We start from the raw sequence: 20,647 nt of genomic DNA, 5'->3' as shown, positions 1-20,647 counted from the left end.
GCACTAACACATTTGTTGTAGAGCAAGAAAGCAAGCAAAGAAGCAAAGCTGTCTTCGGGTGAACAGTACCCAAAGGCGTCTTCCATCGCTATGGAAGGCGCCTCGGTACTATTCATAGAAGGCGCCTTCCATGTCTGCTGGATGAAATTTGGCCGAAGTCTTGGATAAGCATCGATCACTTCAAATTGATTTTGCCTCATTGGAGGCGTCTTCCATGCTTATGGAAAGCGTCTTCCAAGTCTTTTATAAGGTAGTTTCGAAGAGACATTGGAACAACAATAACATACAAGCTACTGCGCATTCATTCAAGCTTCCGACTGCTCCCGATTGCTGCTACGACTCTACTATGAAGCTACTGAGCCCGATGACTGATCCGAGGAGTTTTGGTCACGCCCGGCAGACAACCATCAACATAAGAAGAGCTCTCATTTCAATCCATAAGAAGTGTTGGTAACTTTTGTCTTTTTACTTAATTACTATAAAAGGGCAAGTACAGTGTGTTACATTTGACCTATCCTTTTGTACTCGATTCTCTCTTCCGAAGGTACTAGAAGAGATTTTTAGTGGATTATCCATTAATGGGTCCGTGAGACCTGGACTTTAGAATAGGAGTCGCCGAAGGCTCCGAACCAAGTAAAAATCGCTCATATTTTTCTGGTACTTTCTTTCTTACTTTTCGCTGCGTATTCTGCTTTTAATTTTTAAAAGAAAACAAATTTTTTAAAAACCACGTGATTCACTCCCTCCCCCTCTCACGTGTGTCACGATCCAACAGATATGTCCCTTTTTGTTGCAGCCTTAGCAAGTGACTTCGGACTTGGCTTTTGGACTTAGTTGCGTTGTCTTTGACTGGATCACCTTCTTGATCTTTCTTTTGGTGAATCCCTTCTTCTTCTTGTATAGTTTCCGGACTAGGTTCATGAGTTCAACGGTAATTTCGTAGTCTTCTTCTAAATCTGATTCGTCTTCAGACTCAGGTTCAATCTGATACTTTTTCTTAGTCTCCTTCGTCTTGCTTGTACGTACAACCAACGCAATACCTGTCTTGGCTGGAAGTGTTTTAGTCTGTTCGTGCAATTCAAATTCTGAAAATAATTCATCTAACCTAATTTGAGAGAGATCCTTAAAGACTTTGTAAGCATCCACCGTGGATGCCCATAAAGTATTCCTTGGAAAAGTATTGAGGGCATACCTTATAATATTGTTATTTTCTACCTTCTAACTGATTGCGTGAAGACTGTTGAATAGGTCTTGGATCTAAGTGGAGTTGACTCGCCGACTCACAATACTGCATTTTAATATTGTAAAGCTTATTCAAAATTAAGTCTCATTTGCTTACCTTAATGTCGGAGGTGCCTTCGTGTAACTCGATTAGCTTTTTCCATAATTCTTTGGAGCTATTGAAGGGGTCGACCCGGTTTAACTCTTCTTTGGTTAAGCCACACTGGAGGGTCTGAATTGCCTTTGCATCAGCTTCAATCTTCTTACAGGTTGGTACGTCCCATTTGTCACAGGGGATGAGAGCTCCATCTTCGATGGGATATATAAATCTCGTCTGGATAATTATCTATATTTTCAGCTGCATTTTGATATGATACTTCATTCGGCTCTTCTAGTATTCGAAATCTTCACCAGTGAATAGTGGTGGGCGTGTTGTGTTGTAGCCTTCCTGGTATGTCATTTGAAGGAATTTTGCACATAAAAATGAAAAAGAAAAGAGTATCAAGACTTGGTATTGGATTAGTAGTACAGTATGAAAAGAGATTGTACAACTCAAGTGGTATTTGCACCAACTTCGAGAGATGAAAAACTCGATTGCAAAAAAAAAATTTGATCGGAAGGGATGATGACACCAATTTCAAGAAAATAAGAAAATAATACTAAAAAATAATTTAAATTTTTTTTAAAAAAAATATAATTTCAAATTTTGTCAAATAAAATACTTTTTCAATTCTAACTAATAGTGACAAAAATGAAACTAGAAAAAAATGAGAATTTTTCAAAAAACAATAGAGAGAAAAAGGAACCATATGTTCGATTGGTGGTTTCACCAATTCAGAGTGGTCTTACTCTGATACCACTTGTAGGATCAAGACGCGCTAGAGGGGGTGAATAGTACTCATATCTGTCACGTTCATTTTAAAACAATCGGAGAGAGTAAAGGCAGCAGAATAAAGAATGAAACAAAAGAACAATGCTAACTCAACTAAAATTTACTTGATTCGGAGCCTGTGACGACTCCTATTCTAAGGCTCACATGTAAGAGTGCTTTCATTGGACAAATATTAATTAATTAAAAAATTATAATAGATTATTACAATTTAAACACAAGTAAGTTGAATAAAAGCAATACCAACGACTGGGAGGATTAGGTCTTTAGTACAGTCATCGTCAAAGCAGCATTCGAGCATTGAGGAGGCGTTTTCTGAACAGCATGAAGAAGTGAAAGTTATTCGGAATGTTATGTTGAAGCCACTAGTCGAAGCATTGTTTTATAGCATGTTCCGGGCGCCTAGATCCCCTCCTGGGCGCCTAGATCGCGCTAATATGGTGTACTCTCGTCGAAACTCAATCCAGCAAATGTTATCTACTTCCGAGCGCCAGGATCACCCTAGGGCGCTCGGACTATGACATTAGCCCAACCAACCCTCACGCTCCAGTTCGGCGAAAAGATGAGTTTTGGTCATCCGAGTGCCCAAACCACCATTTTCTATCAACTTCTATTTCTGCAAAACAAGGTTAGTTTAGGCAAATAATATTTAAAGAATGACAAGTTTTGACAGTCTTCAGACTGTCCGATCCTATTCAGGGAACGTGTCCTCACCTATTCCTCTCAGGAGAAAGTACCTTTTGCTAGACTAATCTTCCAGACGGTCTGAATTTTTGCTCAGCGTCCGAGACTTTAGGACTTCATGCTAAACATCTGCTCCATGACCTGTCCAGACTTCCGCTGGTGTTCGCAACCCAGGATTTCCACCTAGAGTCCTCGACTCTAGGATTTCACCCAAAGTCCTCGATCCGCCAAGACTTCGCCCAGTCCCCAAGACTAGGACTTCGTTGCCTAACTGCAGCTAGGACTTTCCTGCACACTTAATTCAACTTATTAGACAATAAGACAAGTGAACTTTGAACCATTTTCCATAATCAAAACTTAGGTTTGATCGTCTAGTGCTTTCTACAAAAACAATTTGTTTTTATATCAAATAGAACTAGGGGGTTTTTGTTAGGGTTTTTGTTCTATAAATCTAATGCAATAAATGAAATCATAACTAACAAGCAATGATGAACCCCAAGCGTTGTGTCACTTTACACTATGGATAGAACCATAAACTGAAATAACATGCCAGAAATGAAACTAAAATCTTATCTAACCATTGAAGACAAACCTACACCACATTATCATCCTACGGTACAAGCGCGTCTATCAATAGACATGACATAAAAGAAAACAGAACAAATAGCACAAACATTCGTAAGAGAAAAACAATAGTAAAACAAGTGCAATTAAACTAAAAAAACTTAACCGCGACTAAACAAAACCTAACTATGCATAATTGATAACCTACATCACATTGTCATACTATGATACAGAATTAACAATCATGCATAATAAAACTAAATACAATACCAAAACTAAACAGTCTAACATGAATCATAAGGAAATAACAATAGATGAAACATGAAAATAAGATACCAAATAACATGAAACAATCAAACAAGCATAAGAACTTAATTATAAAATTAAATAAGAACAATAAATAAATCCTAAATAACCAATCTCCCTTTTCCACAATCAACTCCAATCTGACTACTCTTCGCCATCACACGAAGAACCTAGATCTGAAACCCCTAGAGCTGGTGGACAGCAATAAAGATGTTGGCTGTGCTTGCTTCTACCATGACAGTGGACAAATCTTCCACCGAAGAACCCCTCTAATGGAAGTTGAACAGAAGTAGTGGAGGTGCTATCCCTGTCAACTATGCTCACACCAGTGCAAACCACACTGAATTGAGCCAGCTGGATGAAGCTAGAGAAAGAATAGAACTCTGGAATGCTTCTGTCAGAGAAGGAAAATGCCACCGGAGCTTTCTAGAAACACACTGCCTACGCAACCCACGTCCACAAGAAGTTCTCAACCACGCTCGGTGATGGATCTCAGAAGGTGGCTTCACCAGAGAAGTTGATGAACAGTTGTCGCCCTCTTCGGGATCCTCTGCCCTTGTAACCCACTGGAGGCAAAAAAACCTCAAAAAAGCGCCAGAAGGTGGAGGACACACCGGAGATCCCCTCCGGTGAGGTGAAGACGATCGGAGCTCACTGCCGCCATCATTCCTTGAAGCCCTAACCACTACAAACCACTCCGTCCGTGACTCTAGGGATCGAGGGAAGAAGGGGACTCACCAGAGAACCCCTACAGCGAGTTGAGCATGATCAGAGGATGTCGTCGCCGTTGCTCGCAGCCACCGGAATAGCTGCCGTCCGACGCCACTTGAGGAAATCGGGAGAGAGCTGCAGGGAGAAGATACGCTCATAGTAATAAAGAAAAGAAAACCCCCTAACCACCACTGTTGTGAGCCGTTTGCCCCTTTAAAGCTTCATCTAAACCAGCCACTTGACCAGACCAAACTGAACCTGACCGGCTGAACCAAGCTGCTGTGGACCGGGCCCAGAGTTAGGGATTTGAATTTGGGCTTCTCAAATTGGGCTTTAGATTTGGACTCTCCATTTGTGTTGAGATACATTTAAAATTAGCTTCTTCCTTCACTTTGTTCTCCCTTAAACTTTTAGCAATCGAACCAAAATGATTGGACCAACCCGGTGTCCCTGCCCTCAATTGTTGTCTCCCTCAATTTCTATAAAATAAAAATAATCAAATAATATCCATAATACCCATCAAATATACAAGAATTGAAATAAACACTAACAAAAATCTAAACATGAAACATACTAAAAATAGAGATTTTGATACATGAGAGGATAACACTGATAAATCATACTAAAATAATAGGTCCAAATGCTAGTTATCAGAGAGCTTAGTTCACTTATTGCTCACCTAAATGGGTCCAAAGTCTTTGACACTTAGGTGCGAGGGCTTCACTTGCTTATAACTTAGTCGAACGGCTCAAGAGTCTGGAGGTGTTAGAGCTTAGCTCACTTATAACTTGCCCGAATAGGTCGAGAGTCTTTGACACTTAATAATTTCTCATTCAAATAATCCTACATTCATAGAACAAGTAATTTTATAATTTATAAAAATTCAATCACAAATTTACTACCTGACCCAATAAGGTTGTAGATGAATTTAGACTTCCTCCTTCTCTCCATAAATCATGGTGGGAGGCACCTCCTGAATTGTATTAACTTTGAGTCGTTGAGCCTTCTAAGTGGCTCGGGACTCGGCTTTAACCACCTCCATATAGCACTTACGCGTCACAAGTTGGTCGCCTATAACCTCGCCGGCTGAGTTTTTTACCAGAAACTTGATCTTCTAGCAGAATGATGAGACAATGACTCAAAACTCATTCAGCATTTGTCAGCCAAGTATCACATTGTAGGTTAAGGGTGTGTCCACCGCGATGAAGTTTATGCGACAAGTCCTCATTAGCGGCTCCTCTCCAAGCGATATGGTCAATCGAACCTAACCGATTGACAGGATCTCATTGCAAGTGAAGTCGCATAATGGAGTCGCCATGGGGCTATATCTCGCCTTTCTCCATTTGTAGTTGGTCGAATGTCTTCTTGAATATGATATTGATCGAACTGCCTCTATCTGTAAAAGTCTGGTGGATATTATAGTTAGCGATTATTGCTTTAATGATCAAGGCTTCATCATGAGGGACTTCAACTCCTTCCAAATCTTGAGGATCAAAACTGATTTTTGGTCCTTATGCCTTTTCTGCATTACACCTAACTGCATTGATTTCCAACCTTCCTACGTGTGACTTCCTAGCACGGTTGGAGTTACCATCGGTCAACCCACCGACTATCATACTAATATCGCCTCGGGTTATGTTACCCCTATTTTCTTCTTTGTGATATGACCGAGACACAGGCCACTTGGCTGATCCTTCGGTGGGCCTTTGGTTGTTTCCCTGTTGGGGCAGTCATTAGTCCCACTCAGCTAGTGTGTTATCTTCATCTTGGGCTTTTGGTTGGCGGTGATGTTGACGGGTCGAAGAGAGAGATTGTCGACAATGTCCTTGAGGGGTCGGTCAGTATGGCCATGGACTGAAGTGGTAACAACCCCTGGTGTTGTGAGTAGCCACTCAATGATAAGAGCATAACATCGGGGTCCATGGTTGGAGATCGCTGGATCTTGCCCACTCGGCATCCACATACTGGACTGTGTGGGCTCGGAGCTCATGGTGTTGTTGTGTTGCACCCCCTCGAGGCCCTTTTAGAGGCACATAAATGTTGGTTGGTCGGCGCTTACTCGCAGCGTCTAGCTTAGAGATTACTTCTTTCTTCTGAGTTGACTGGGCTTCCTCCATGTTGAATATTTTGTAGCCCATCTGAGAAGATGATCAAAGTCTCTTAGAGGCTTCCTGATAAGTGAGTGAAAGAAATCACTATCTGTAAGTCTTTGGGAAAAGACACTTACCAAGATTTCTTGGATGGCTGATGGGACATCTATAGCAACTTAGTTGAATCTCTTAATGAAGGCCGATAATGCTTCCTTGGGCTCTTGTTTAATCGTAAACAGGTTCACATTCATCTTTTAATAGCAGCAACTGTTGAAAAAATATTAAAGAAAGATGCTCATAAGTCCTTAAAGATGCATATGGAGTCAATCGGCAAGTGTTTGAACCACCTCTGTGTTGATCCGGAGAGCATGGTGTGGAATACTCGGCACTTGACTCCGTTGGTGTACTGGTAGAGTGTGGTCATGTTGTCAAACTTGATTAGATGGTCTTTAGGGGTCAGTTGACCCTATGTACTCTCTGATCGTCAGAGGCTTATAGTGAGGTGGCAACTGATCACCGAGGATTTATTGGGAGAACTTCTTGTTGATTCGCTCGAGAGAGTCGTCGAGTCGAGGTGCTTTGTCTTTCCGTCCATCCTAGACGGATGCTTTCTCTGAAGAGGATCCTTGTGCCCTTTCTGCTCAGCATTGCTCTTCCGAGGGCGTGCAAAATTACACCCGGTGATATGGGATCAGCATGTTCGGTGCTTCATAGAAGGCACTAGTCAGCCTGTTGTTCGGCTTCCGACCGACGGGGTCTTCCACCGTTGCTCTTCCGGCTCTTGGATCTTCTCGTTGGCCTATCGCCGCGTCCATACTCGACAATTGGTTGCTGTCTCTTGTTGTTGTTGCACCATCTTTGCAACTCAGGCACTTATCAGTATCTCCAAATCTTCTTAGGTTAGCATCATAGTGGTGAGTCATCTAGCATCTTCTATATTCACATTTTGGCTATAGGTAAAGTTTCCACAGATAGCGCTAAATATGATCCTATCCGAAAGTGAAGAAGATGGTAGGCTTGGAAGTGGCTCTACAATTGACCTGATGGAGACTCCTCATTGGTCTGCAAAACTAGGAGCATTAGTGCAGAGCTAGGAAGGGATTTCTGACTTTGGCTCTCCGACGCTCAAGTCAGTCTTTGATTTAGTAGAGAACAATAGAAAAAATTATAGTTAGAGCGTGTGGAATAACAAAATATTGCATACCTTCACCTGTAGATGGAAACTCCCTTTTATAGTGTCACTATATCACTGTGCACACATCTCAAGGTGTATGTACATTTTCCCAAATATCCTAGAAAAAGACAAGTCAAAAAGTGTCTCTGGCACTTTTCCTTAAGAATGCACGTAAATCTCTAATGTGACAGGCTAGAAGCTTCGAAAGTATGATTTGCCTGGACATGTTTTGTTATTAGAGGCACAAACCTCTAAAAGGATACGATGAGCTATGCAGGTGGGTCCCACTATAGGCCGACTGGACGTCGTTCGGTAGGGACATCCTAGATCGGTCGTACTGAACAGAGCTATTTTCCTTCACTCAGTTGTTTAGTTGTCGGAGGATTGCCTTTTGTCTGATCGGGCATGCCGTCCGCTCAGCGGAGATGGTGGGCTAGGGGATTTACGATTTGTCACTTAACCCTAGTTGTAAGCTTTTAGAGGATGGTCGTTAGGCTGGTCATGTCTGACCGGCCTTAGAGGCATGTTCGGCCAACCTCACCTAATTTGTGGTCTTGCGCCTTTGACTGTATTGACTTTAACCTCCACGTCAGCCACTCTTCCCTGCTTTGACCCATCTTTGGTGGGGTCCCTCTTCATCATCATATCAGGTATAATTATAATTGAATGATTATGATTCACATCACCAATCTATCAATTTGTTGGTATAGTTGGCACCAATGATCAAACCTGAGTTTTGATGAATGACAAATGGATTAAAGTTAGATGTGTCGTGTGATCTAACTTTTCTATTAAGTGTACAGATCTTGACTGGTCTGAGATCAGGTTAAAATCTAGTTAGGTTTAGAGGACTTGATTGTTGGTGTAGAAGTCCAGATAGGTTAAGGAGTGACTCAATATTTGACAGAAAGTCCGGCTGGGTCCGCAAGACCTGACAGCTGGTCGAAGTCTAGTTAGTTATGTTGACCTGACAACTGGCAGAAAGACTTGATACACCGTGAGGAAGTCAAGAGATTTTGCATGGTAAGTAAGGTAAGTCACTGGAGGAGAGAGTTCCAATGAGGACAAGTGTTATTTTAAGACTTTAGGCGTAGGTCCAGTTTAGGTCCATTTTTGAATCCTAAACTAAAACCCTGATTAGATCCTGATCTTGGATAGACAGGATCTAATTAATAAATTACTTATTTTATTGTGCTAACATTGATTTACAGGGTATACTTTGTTTCATTGGACTAACACATTTTGTAGGGTGAAAGGAGCACAAAATACTTCGGGTGAACAGTACCCGAGGTGCCTTCCATGCAAAGGAAGGCGCCTTGAGCTAGGCGATGGAAGGTGCCTTTGAGAGCTTGGAAGGCGCCTTCGGTCAGATAAGGTAGAATGCTTCATTGACGATATGAGCCTGATTTGTGGGGATAAAAGTTGGGGTTAAAGGCGCCTTTAGTGGTGTTGAAGGCACCTTCAATGCTCAATAAAAGAGAGTCTCGACCAAGGTTTCATACACTTCTCTTCTATAAGCTTCTATGCGTTTGTTCAACATTCTGACTGCTATGACTTCATGTTGCTGTTATGCTATGACATTACCACACCTGACTATAGCAGACAGACTATCACCGACACACGAGAGCTCTAACTTCGATGTCTTAATGTTGGTAACTGGTTTTAATTTTGTACTTACTTTACATATCTACAAAAGGAAAGTATAGGATTTTTACACTTTCCTATTCTTTTATCTATACTCGATTCCCTCTTTCGGCGGTTCTGGAAGAGACTTTAATGGATTATCCATTGATAGGTCTGAGAGACCTGGGTCTTAGAGTAGGAGTCGCTGAAAGCTCCGAACCAAGTAAAATCGCTTGAGTTCTTGTGCTTTTTGGTTTCTATTTTTTGTTCCGCTGTGCACACTTTATTTTTTTAAAAAAAAGGTTAAAAAGAAAAGCTTTTAAAATCACATGATTCACCACTTCTCTCTCTCTTATGTGTGTAATGATCCAACAAGTGGTATCAAAGCCCTGTTAACTCTGAATTGGTGCTACCACCAATCAAATAGGGGTTTTTTGTCTGTCCTTTTCTCGGTTGAATATTTCGATTTTAAGTTTTTTTCCGAATCTATCTGAACCAGCACTGTTGCCTCTTTAGATAAATTTTTCGCTTTAATTTCCTTGAATTGCTCGAAATTGATACAACACCACTCGAGTTTTATTCTATTATTTGTTCTTGTCTCGCACTACTAATCCAAGACCAAGTCTGGGTATTTCTTTCTAACTTTTTTCTATTTTAGTAATCACATAACCCAAAATGAAGGTTTCAGCACTACGAGCCCACCACTCTTCACCGGAGTTGACTTCCTGTATTAGAAGAGGAGAATGGAAGTATATCTTAAGACAGACATCGACCAGTGGTTCTCGATCCGACGTGAGTATCAGGCACTGGTGATGAAGCAACCAAAATACCTATGGATCTGGAGAATTGAAACCTGAACATGAAGAGGAAAGCCCAAATCAACTCCAAAGCACTAAACGCCCTCTAGTGCGGACTGACCAAGGAGGAACTCAACTGGGTTGACCCATTTGAAAATGAAAAGGAGCTCTGAGACAAGGTAATCGAACTACACGAGGGCACAAGTGACACGAGGGTAACAAAAAGAGACCTATTACATTCATTATTTAATATCAAAATGCAGGATGGAGAAACTACTGTTAGGAACTTCGGACGCGGCTAGAGAGGGGGGGGTGTGAATAGCCGACCCCAAATTCACGTTTCTTCCTACAATTTTAGTTAGCGCAACGGAAATAAAAGATAGAAACGAAACAGGAGAATATCAAACCTCAAACGCGACGATATAACGAGGTTCGGAGATGATACTCCTACTCCTCGGCGTGTCCGTAAGGTGGACGAATCCTATTAATCCGTCGGTGGATGAGACCCCGGAAAACCGGCTAATAAAAACTCCTTCTGGGTGGAGAAACGTCGCCACAATCTCTCTTGCAACAGCAAGATCGGAGTACAAGAAATACAGTAAGAAACCAAGGATAATATGAATGTAAAAACACCCTACCAAATGCCTTCTCGTCGACTGGGGTCTGTTGATGAAGCAACAACTTCACCGATGCCAACAGCAGTTGATCAGAGAACCAGCCGAGGGAAGCTCACACGAAGCTTCAGAGATGAAGAGCTCAGCAAAGCTCAGATCGCAGTCAAGAGTAGTAAGTTCTCAGCACTGTTGATGTAGAGGCCCTCAACATCGATTTATATACTGAACCTGCAAAGAAGACAAAGAAGACATAGAAATCTAGCCGTTGTGACTCAACGGCTAGGCCTGGACCGATCAGGCTCCACCCTGATTGGTCCAGGGCGGATCTGATCGGTCAGGGGACCGATCAGGCCCTACACTGATCGGTCCCCAGACCAATCCCAACTCTCACAGAGAGTTGGTTGCAATCCCTGATCGGTCTGTGGACCGATCAGCCTATAGATGGATCGGTCAATAAACCGATCCCCTATTGTTTTCTGAATCCCATCGCTGATCAGATAACCCACAGAGAGTTACTGTGTGGTTACTGATCGGTCACGAGACCGATCAGATAACTAAGGTATCACTAGATCGGTCGACAGACCGATCCAGACAGCCAAAGTATCACTGGATCGGTCAACAGACCGATCCAATGCCTCTGTTGGTTTTAGAGCTTCCCAGCCCTAAACTCTAACGTCTTCCTAGTCTAAAGAACGAGCTACCGAGCCCTCTCTGACCTAGTCTGGAGAACGAGCTACCGAGCCCTCTCTGACTTCGTCCGGTCCAGAGAACGAGCTACTGAGTCCTCTCTGACCTAGTCCGGAGAACGAGCTACCGAGCCCTCTCCGACTCCATCCAGTCCAGAGAACGAGCTACCGAGCCCTCTCTGACCTAGTCCGGAGAACGAGCGAGCCCTCTCTGACCTAGTCCAGAGAACGAGCTACCGAGCCCTCTCTGACCTAGTCCGGAGAACGAGCTACCGAGCCCTCTCCGACTCCATCCAGTCCAGAGAACGAGCTACCGAGCCCTCTCTGACCTCCCATGCCAAGCTTCCATACTTGGACTTTTCCCCGTGCCAAGCTCCCTGCTTGGAGTTTTCCCGTGCCAAGCTCCCTGCTTGGACTTTTCCGTGCCAAGTCTCCATACTTGGACTTTTCAAGAGAACGAGCTACCGAGCCCTCTCCGACCTCCCATGCCAAGCTTCCATACTTGGACTTTTCCCCGTGCCAAGTTCCCTGCTTGGACTTTTCCGTGCCAAGTCTCCATACTTGGACTTTTCCCGAATCAGGTCAACTCAAGTCGGGTCAACCAGGTCAACCTTGACCAAAGGTTGCACCCACAATCCCCCAAGTTCCTATTCTTGTCAAACATCAAAATACAACTTCTCTATTCTTGTCAAACATCAAAATATACCTCGAGTCAGGTCAACTCGAGTCGGGTCACCCAGGTCAACCTTGACCTAAGGTTGCACCAACAATCTCCCCCTTTTTGATGTTTGACAAAAACTATAATCAAGTTAGGTTAACCCGATAACCTAACTTAGGTTTCCCAATAGCTCTCCAATGTTCTTCCTTGAACATTCTCTGAACATTCTTCCCAAACTCCAATGCTCTTCCTTGAACATTCTCTGGACATTCTCCCCCTTTTTGACACACATCAAAAAGAGTGAATCAAGGTCAAGAGTTTCTTCCTAATGAAAGTCTCATACCTTTCATTGAAACCCTTAATTTCCCCATTGATACTAAAATCAACAATCAACTTAGTGATAATCACTTTAAAAAAAAACTTGACGAGCAAAAATTCCTCCTAAAAGTCAACTCCCCCTTGACCATTAGGTAAAACTCCCCCTAAAGGTCAACTCCTCCTTGACCATTGTACCAACAATGTCTTGGAGAGTTTCAACCCTTTAGAAATCTAAAGCACCAACTTCCATAGCTGAAATTTCAGACAACAGTCGAAAATCAGTATTTTGGCACGCTCTGATCGGTCACCAGACCGATCAGGACTTCACTGGATCGGTCACCAGACCGATCCACACTGCCCTGGATCGGTCCAGTGACCGATCCAGACTTCCCTGGACCGATCAGGATCTCCTCTGATCGGCCCATGATTCTCTAATAAGGATTTCTGATTTTTCTCCCGAAATTCAGAAACCCCAAAAAATTACAGAAAATTTTAAAAATTATAAAATCTTGAGGATACATTCCTCATAACATATATTATCATGAAAAAATAGTTTTTCTATGAAAATAACTCCCATTTTTAAATCTTGATACAAAGTTCGAAAGACTTTGAAATAGCTCAAGGTTAATCCATCTTTGTATCAACTTGCTCAATGATGAATGCTATCATTAGAAAAGCTTCATCAAGGTTTTTCAAATTAATTTTGAAATGATTTTAAACCATTCAATTTAGGACCACAATCTTAGAGCTAAATGTACATGACTTGTACACAAGTTTTCCCTATGATCCTCAATTTCGAATTAGGCTCATCTAGGTACAAGAACTATGCACCTTGATCCTAACTCATCATCCTAATATCTCACACACATCTAAGGTGTATCAAACACATCTAAGTCAATTTTGATGTGAGATATGGGTTTAGGTCATCTTAAGCTAAGTTCTCATGCATTTTCTAAACAACAATTAGATCTCTATATCAAATTATGTTTTTATCCTTAAATCAATTTAATTGATCATAAATGCAAGAGATGATGACATGGCATAAAATAATATCATAAGTGGAAATATGTGCCAATGTCATGATGTCATGGCATAAAGTATGAAACTTAAATAAGACATGATATATAACTAACCTAAGCATTATCATGACATTTCAAATGATAATTAAATAAATATGATGTCATGATATGACATATGACAAACAATGTATGGCAAATAACATATAAAGGTATAGAAAATACCTAATTCTAGCCTTAGTTGCCATTTTTGATAATTTTGGTCATTTTACCATGAATTCTATATTCCTAAGTGTAATAGATCTAAAATCATATACTAAAGATTTTTAGATCACTATGTGTCAATTAGATTGATCCTAGAAAACTCCTCAAATGTGGTTGGCACATCCTAATCACCTTAGGAATAATTTTTGATTTCATTTTCAAGGCTTGATTACACCTTGAAAATTCCTGAAATGCCACCTTTTGCCATGAGTAGGTTAACTACCTATCCAATTAAGGTTGGCACACCCTAAACCATCTAGCGTGAAGGAATCACACTCCTAGGAACCCAATACCTATTTGAGCTCATTGGGTTCACTAAATATTCACTAGGGATGACTTCCCTAGCAACCCTCCTAATGACCCTCCTAGGCTTTAAAACCTTGGTCATTTGGGATTCATCAAGATCAACTCTAGGGGTGACTCCCCTTGTGACCTTGGTGATGGTCTTCTTAGCCCTAGGTCTTGTTCCATAATCGAATGGAACATTATGATAAGTGGGCTTGACCATTTGAGACTTAGGTTTGTGACCCAAATCTCTCATGTCCTTGGGCTTTGATTTTTGACCCTTAGACCCTAGAGTTGACTTCTCCAAATTCTTAAGAGCCTTTTCTAAAGTGTCAAGTCTTGACCTCAAGACTTGATTTTCCTTCTTTAATACCTCAAGCTTTAATTTTCCATTTTTCTTTGAGGTATTCCTAGGCATATGTCTAGTTGTTTTGGGTTTCCTATCTAGGTTTTCCTTAACCTTAGATGAGTTAACTCTACGGTTGGCATTTCTAGCATTGTCCTTATCTAGGCTAACATGTTTGGCACCTAAGCACATGTATTGGTTTCTATGGTTATCATGCTTATCATTATTGACAATTGCAATAAAACTACTAGCGTGTGTCTTATTAGAATTGCAAGAATGTGCCTTAAAGGATACCTTAGGGTTTGCCTTAGCTCCCCCCATAGATGTGCTTGATCTCTTGTCCTTGTGAGGTTGCCTCTCCCTTGGACATTGACTCCTATAATGTCCCCTTTGCTTGCATTGGAAGCACACCACATGCTCTTTGCCCTTACGTATCGGGACTCCGGCTTCCTTGACTTTTGGTGCCGGTGGAGTCTTCCTAATTCTCTTTGGACATTTACTTTTGTAATGCCCATATTCCCTACACTCAAATCACATTATATGTAATTTACTTGAAATTAAGTTGCTTGAGTTACCTAGGGTTGAGGATGGATATAAGCTCTCTCCTTCATCCCTTCCGGAGGTAGAGGCTTCTTCTTCTTGCTCCAGTCTTGAATAAGAACTCTCCTCCTCTTCTTCCTTATATGTTGAGTAGCCCTCAACTTCTAATTCCATACCTCCATGATGTGAGCTACTTGGCTCACTTGACTCCTCTTCATGACTTGAATTGGAGCTCTCCTCATGAAACTTAGCCAAGTTGTTCCACAACTCCTTGGCATTGTTGTATCTACCTATCTTACACAAGATATCATTAGGTAATGAAAATTCAAAGATTATCGTTACCTCATCATTGATTATGGATTGGTGGATTTGTTCCTTCGTCCACTTCTTCTTCTCGAGAGGTTCTCCTTCTTTATCCACCGGAGGAATAAAACCTAATTGTACAAAATTCCAATTTACTAGGTTTGTCATAAGAAAATACTTCATTCTTACCTTCCAATAAGCGAAGTCGTCGCGATCGTAGAAGGGTGGAATCGTGATGTCTTCTCCAAGTTGATCCATTCTCTAGCTCGTGCTCCCCCGGGTGTTAATCCGACGAAGAACGACCTTGATCTGATACCACTTGTTAGGACCTTCGGACGCAGCTAGAGAGGGGGGGTGTGAATAGCAGACCCCAAATTCATGTTTCTTCCTACAATTTTAGTTAGCGCAGTGGAAATAAAAGATAGAAACGAAACAGGAGAATATCAAACCTCAAACGCGACGATATAACGAGGTTCGGAGATGATACTCCTACTCCTCGGCGTGTCCGTAAGGTGGACGAATCCTATCAATCTGTCGGTGGATGAGACCCCGGAAAACCGGCTAATAAAAACTTCTTCTGGGTGGAGAAACCTCGCCACAATCTCTCTTGCAACAGCAGGATCGGAGTACAAGAAATACAGCAAGAAACCAAGGACAATATGAATGTAAAAACACCCTACCAAGTTTGCTTGCCTTCTCGTCGACTGGGGTCTATTGATGAAGCAACAACTTCACCGATGCCAACAGCAGCTGATCAGAGAACCAGCCGAGGGAAGCTCACACGAAGCTTCAGAGATGAAGAGCTCAGCAAAGCTCAGATCGCAGTCAAGAGTAGTAAGTTCTCAGCACTATTGATGTAGAGGCCCTCAACATCGATTTATATACTGAACCTGCGAAGAAGACACAGAAATCTAGCCGTTGTGACTCAACGGCTAGGCCTGGACCGATCAGGCTCCACCCTGATCGGTCCAGGACGGATCTGATCGGTCAGGGGACCGATCAGGCCCTACGCTGATCGGTCCCCAGACCGATCCCAACTCTCACAGAGAGTTAGTTGCGATCCCTGATCGGTCTGTGGACCAATCAGCCTATAGATGGATCGGTCCACAGACCGATCCCCTATTGTTTTATGAATCCCATCGCTGATCAGATAACCCACAGAGAGCTACTGTGTTATTACTAATCGGTCACGAGACCGATCATATAACTAAGGTATCACTGGATCGGTCAACAGACCGATCCAGACAGCCAAAGTATCACTGGATGGGTCAACAGACCGATCCAATGCCTCTGTTAGTTTTAGAGCTTCCCAGCCCTAAACCCTAACGTCTTCCTAGTCTAGAGAACGAGCTACCGAGCCCTCTCTGACCTAGTCCGGAGAACAAGCTACCGAGCCCTCTCCGACTTCGTCCGGTCCAGAGAACGAGCTACCGAGCCCTCTCTGACCTAGTCCGGAGAACGAGCTACCGTGCCCTCTCCGACTCCATCCAGTCCAGAGAACGAGCTACCGAGCCCTCTCCGACCTCCCATGCCAAGCTTCCATACTTGGACTTTTCCCTGTGCCAAGCTCCCTGCTTGGACTTTTCCCATGCCAAGCTCCCTGCTTGGACTTTTCCGTGCCAAGTCTCCATACTTGGACTTTTCCAGAGAACGAGCTACCGAGCCCTCTCTGACCTCCCATGCCAAGCTTCCATACTTGGACTTTTCCCCGTGCCAAGCTCCCTGCTTGGACTTTTCCCGTGCCAAGCTCCCTGCTTGGACTTTTCCGTGCCAAGTCTCCATACTTGGACTTTTCCCGAATCAGGTCAACTCAAGTCGGGTCAACCAGGTCAACCTTGACCAAAGGTTGCACCCACAATACCCCAAGTTCCTATTCTTGTCAAATATCAAAATACAACTTCTCTATTCTTGTCAAATATCAAAATATACCTCGAGTCAGGTCAACTTGAGTCGGGTCACCCAGGTCAACCTTGACCTAAGGTTGCACCAACAATCTCCCCCTTTTTGATGTTTGACAAAAACCATAATCAAGTTAGGTTAACCCGATAACCTAACTTAGGTTTTCCAATAGTTCTCCAATGTTCTTCCTTGAACATTCTCTGAACATTCTTCCCAAACTCCAATGTTCTTCCTTGAACATTCTCTGGACATTCTCCCCCTTTTTGACACACATCAAAAAGAGTGAATCAAGGTCAAGAGTTTCTTTCTAATGAAAGTCCCATACCTTTCATTGAAACCCTTAATTTCCCCCTTGATACTAAAATCAACAATCAACTTAGTGATAATCACTTATAAAAAAAAACTTGACGAGCAAAAATTCCTCCTAAAAGTCAACTCCCCCTTAACCATTAGGTAAAACTCCCCCTAAAGGTCAACTCCTCCTTGACCATTGCACCAACAATGTCTTGGAGAGTTTCAACCCTTTAGAAATATAAAGCACCAACTTCCATAGCTGAAATTTCAGACAACAGTCGAAAATCAACATTTTGGCACGCTCTGATCGGTCTGGTCGGTCACCAGACCGATCAGGACTTCACTGGATCGGTCACCAGACCGATCCACACTGCCCTGGATCAGTCCAGTGACCGATCCAGACTTCCCTTGACCGATCAGGATCTCCTCTGATCGGCCCATGATTCTCTAATAAGGATTTCTGATTTTTCTCCCGAAATTCAGAAACCCCAAAAAATTACAGAAAATTTTAAAAATTATAAAATCTTGAGGATACATTCCTCATAACATATATTATCATGAAAAAATAGTTTTCTATGAAAATAACTCCCATTTTTAAATCTTGATACAAAGTTCGAAAGACTTTGAAATAGCTCAAGGTTAATCCATCTTTGTATCAACTTGCTCAATGATGAATGCTATCATTAGAAAAGCTTCATCAAGGTTTTTCAAATCAATTTTGAAATGATTTTAAAACATTCAATTTAGGACCACAATCTTAGGGCTAAATGTACATGACTTGTACACAAGTTTTCCCTATGATCCTCAATTTCGAATTAGGCTCATCTAGGTACAAGAACTATGCACCTTGATCCTAACTCATCATCCTAATATCTCACACACATCTAAGGTGTATCAAACACATCCAAGTCAATTTTAATGTGAGATATGGGTTTAGGTCATCTTAAGCTAAGTTCTCATGCATTTTCTAAACAATAATTAGATCTCCATATCAAATTGTGTTTTTATCCTTAAATCAATTTAATTGATCGTAAATGCAAGAGATGATGATATGGCATAAAATAATATCATAAGTGGAAATATGTGCCAATGTCATGATGTCATGGCATAAAGTATGAAACTTAAATAAGACATGACATATAACTAACCTAAGCATTATCATGACATTTCAAATGATAATTAAATAAATATGATGTCATGATATGACATATGACAAACAATGTATGGCAAATAACAATAAAAGGTATAGAAAATACCTAATTCTAGCCTTAGTTGCCATTTTTGATAATTTTGGTCATTTTACCATGAATTCTATATTCCTAAGTGTAATAGATCTAAAATCATATACTAAAGATTTTTAGATCACTATGTGCCAATTAGATTGACCCTAGAAAACTCCTCAAATGTGGTTGGCACATCCTAATCACCTTAGGAATAATTTTTAATTTCATTTTCAAGGCTTGATTACACCTTGAAAATTCCTAAAATGCCACCTTTTGCCATGAGTAGGTTAACTACTTATCCAATTAAGGTTGGCACACTCTAAACCATCTAGCGTGAAGGAATCACGCTCCTAGGAACCCAATACCTATTTGAGCTCATTGGGTTCACTTAATATTCACTAGGGATGGCTTCCCTAGCAACCCTCCTAATGACCCTCCTAGGCTTTAAAACCTTGGTCATTTGGGATTCATCAAGATCAACTCTAGGGGTGACTCCCCTTGTGACCTTGGTGATGGTCTTCTTAGCCCTAGGTCTTGTTCCATAATCGAATGGAACATTATGATAAGCGGGCTTGACCACTTGAGACTTAGGTTTGTGACCCAAACCTCTCATGTCCTTGGGCTTTGATTTTTGACCCTTAGACCCTAGAGTTGACTTCTCCAAATTCTTAAGAGCCTTTTCTAAAGTGTCAAGTCTTGACCTCAAGACTTGATTTTCCTTCTTTAATACCTCAATCTTTAATTTTCCATTTTTCTTTGAGTTATTCCTAGGCATATGTCTAGTTATTTTGGGATTCCTATCTAGGTTTTCCTTAACCTTAGATGAGTTAACTCTAGGGTTGGCATTTATAGTATTGTCCTTATCAAGGCTAACATGTTTGGCACCTAAGCTGCAAAATACCGAAAAATGGTAAATAAAGATAAGTGAATTTTTCGGAATTACTGGTAATTTTTTCGGAATTTTTCAGAGCTCGTGCGGACGAGTTAACGGGGATAAAAACGGGGCCAGAAAGGTCTGTTTAGACTACCCCGTTTTAACGAGGAAAAGTTTTATTTCCTTTACTATTTTTCCTTTTTCCTTATTTAATTTCTTTTTTCTCCCAGTTACTGTGCCGTTCCTTTTCTTTCCTCCCCGTGCACGTGTAGAGCCGATTCTCCTTCTTCTTTTCCTCCTTGCCGAGCGACGGCGCCGATCGCATCCGTTGCCACAGCCGACGCCGGTGGAAGAGAGCAACGCCGATTGCCTTTTTCCCCTGCCGTTGTCTCATCGCCGCAGACGTCTCAGCACCGCCGAGGTCGAGCCCTAAATTGGGGAAGGTCAGGAACGTGCCGACGCTTCTCTTCGACGTCGGCCATCTTTCCCCTTCTTCGCGAGACACCGCCGGCTACAGGAGTCTACCGCCGGCCTCTCCTTCTCTTCCTCTCCCGAGCACTGGTCTCCGGCTAGTATCTCGTGCCTTAGCCGAGCAACATCACCGCCGACGCTCTCCTTTCCCTCTGTGCTGCCAGAGTCGACCATCACGGCCGATCTTCATGCCCTAGCACTGTCACTGGTTACCCTCTGAGGAGTGCCCTAGCACCGGCTTACCTTTACTCCAGTGGATCGTCGACCGAGCAAGGGTATTCGGTTGGTTCCGGCTACCATTGTGTTGGCAGCTTGTTGTTGACTCTGCTCGATCCATGGCTTCCTAGCTGTTGAAGAAGAAGAGGAGGTGAGAACAGGTTATTGTTGGTATTCAGCTTTAATGTCAATTGATGTGGAATAAGGATTTCAAGGAGTGACTTGTTTTGGAATCTTTGTAGGTGTTGTTAGCCATTGCAGCTCTAGCTGTGCTGTTCGTGGACGATCCTTGGCTTCGGCCAACCTTCCGATCTTAAGTCATCCTTTGATGGTGAGCTATCAGCAACCCACTTGAATTCGGGTAAGTTTTGAGGTTGATTCACGATTCTTAGTAGTTGATGGTAGTGAACTTGATTGGATAAGTGGATCATTAGTTTATGTGTTCTTGGATTAAATTGATGTGAAGGAAAGGGTTGGATCAGATTAGAGGGATTAATAGTTGATATGTTGATCATAGATCCTTAGTTTTGTTGAATACCCTGTATTTGTAGGATTTGAGTTGGATGCGATCTCTTGGACTT

The 20,647-nt window shown here is 42.1% G+C and overlaps 1 long non-coding RNA gene across 1 annotated transcript; it reads right to left on the bottom strand.

Annotated features, from left to right (window-relative positions):
- Positions 1-2,274: 2,274 nt before the first annotated feature.
- On the bottom strand, positions 2,275-4,559 carry LOC122056398. Its single transcript, XR_006133140.1, has 2 exons — positions 2,825-4,559; positions 2,275-2,726 (listed from the first exon to the last, which is right to left on the bottom strand). It is a non-coding gene; the product is annotated as an uncharacterized LOC122056398 (long non-coding RNA).
- Between the last annotated feature and the right edge of the window lie 16,088 nt (positions 4,560-20,647).

The sequence above is a fragment of the Zingiber officinale genome, chromosome 3B (genome assembly GCF_018446385.1).
Source record: "Zingiber officinale cultivar Zhangliang chromosome 3B, Zo_v1.1, whole genome shotgun sequence".
Classification (NCBI taxonomy): Eukaryota; Viridiplantae; Streptophyta; class Magnoliopsida; order Zingiberales; family Zingiberaceae; genus Zingiber; species Zingiber officinale.
The sequence above is the reverse complement of the archived record's forward strand: the minus strand, read 5'-3'. Positions and strand labels throughout refer to the sequence as shown.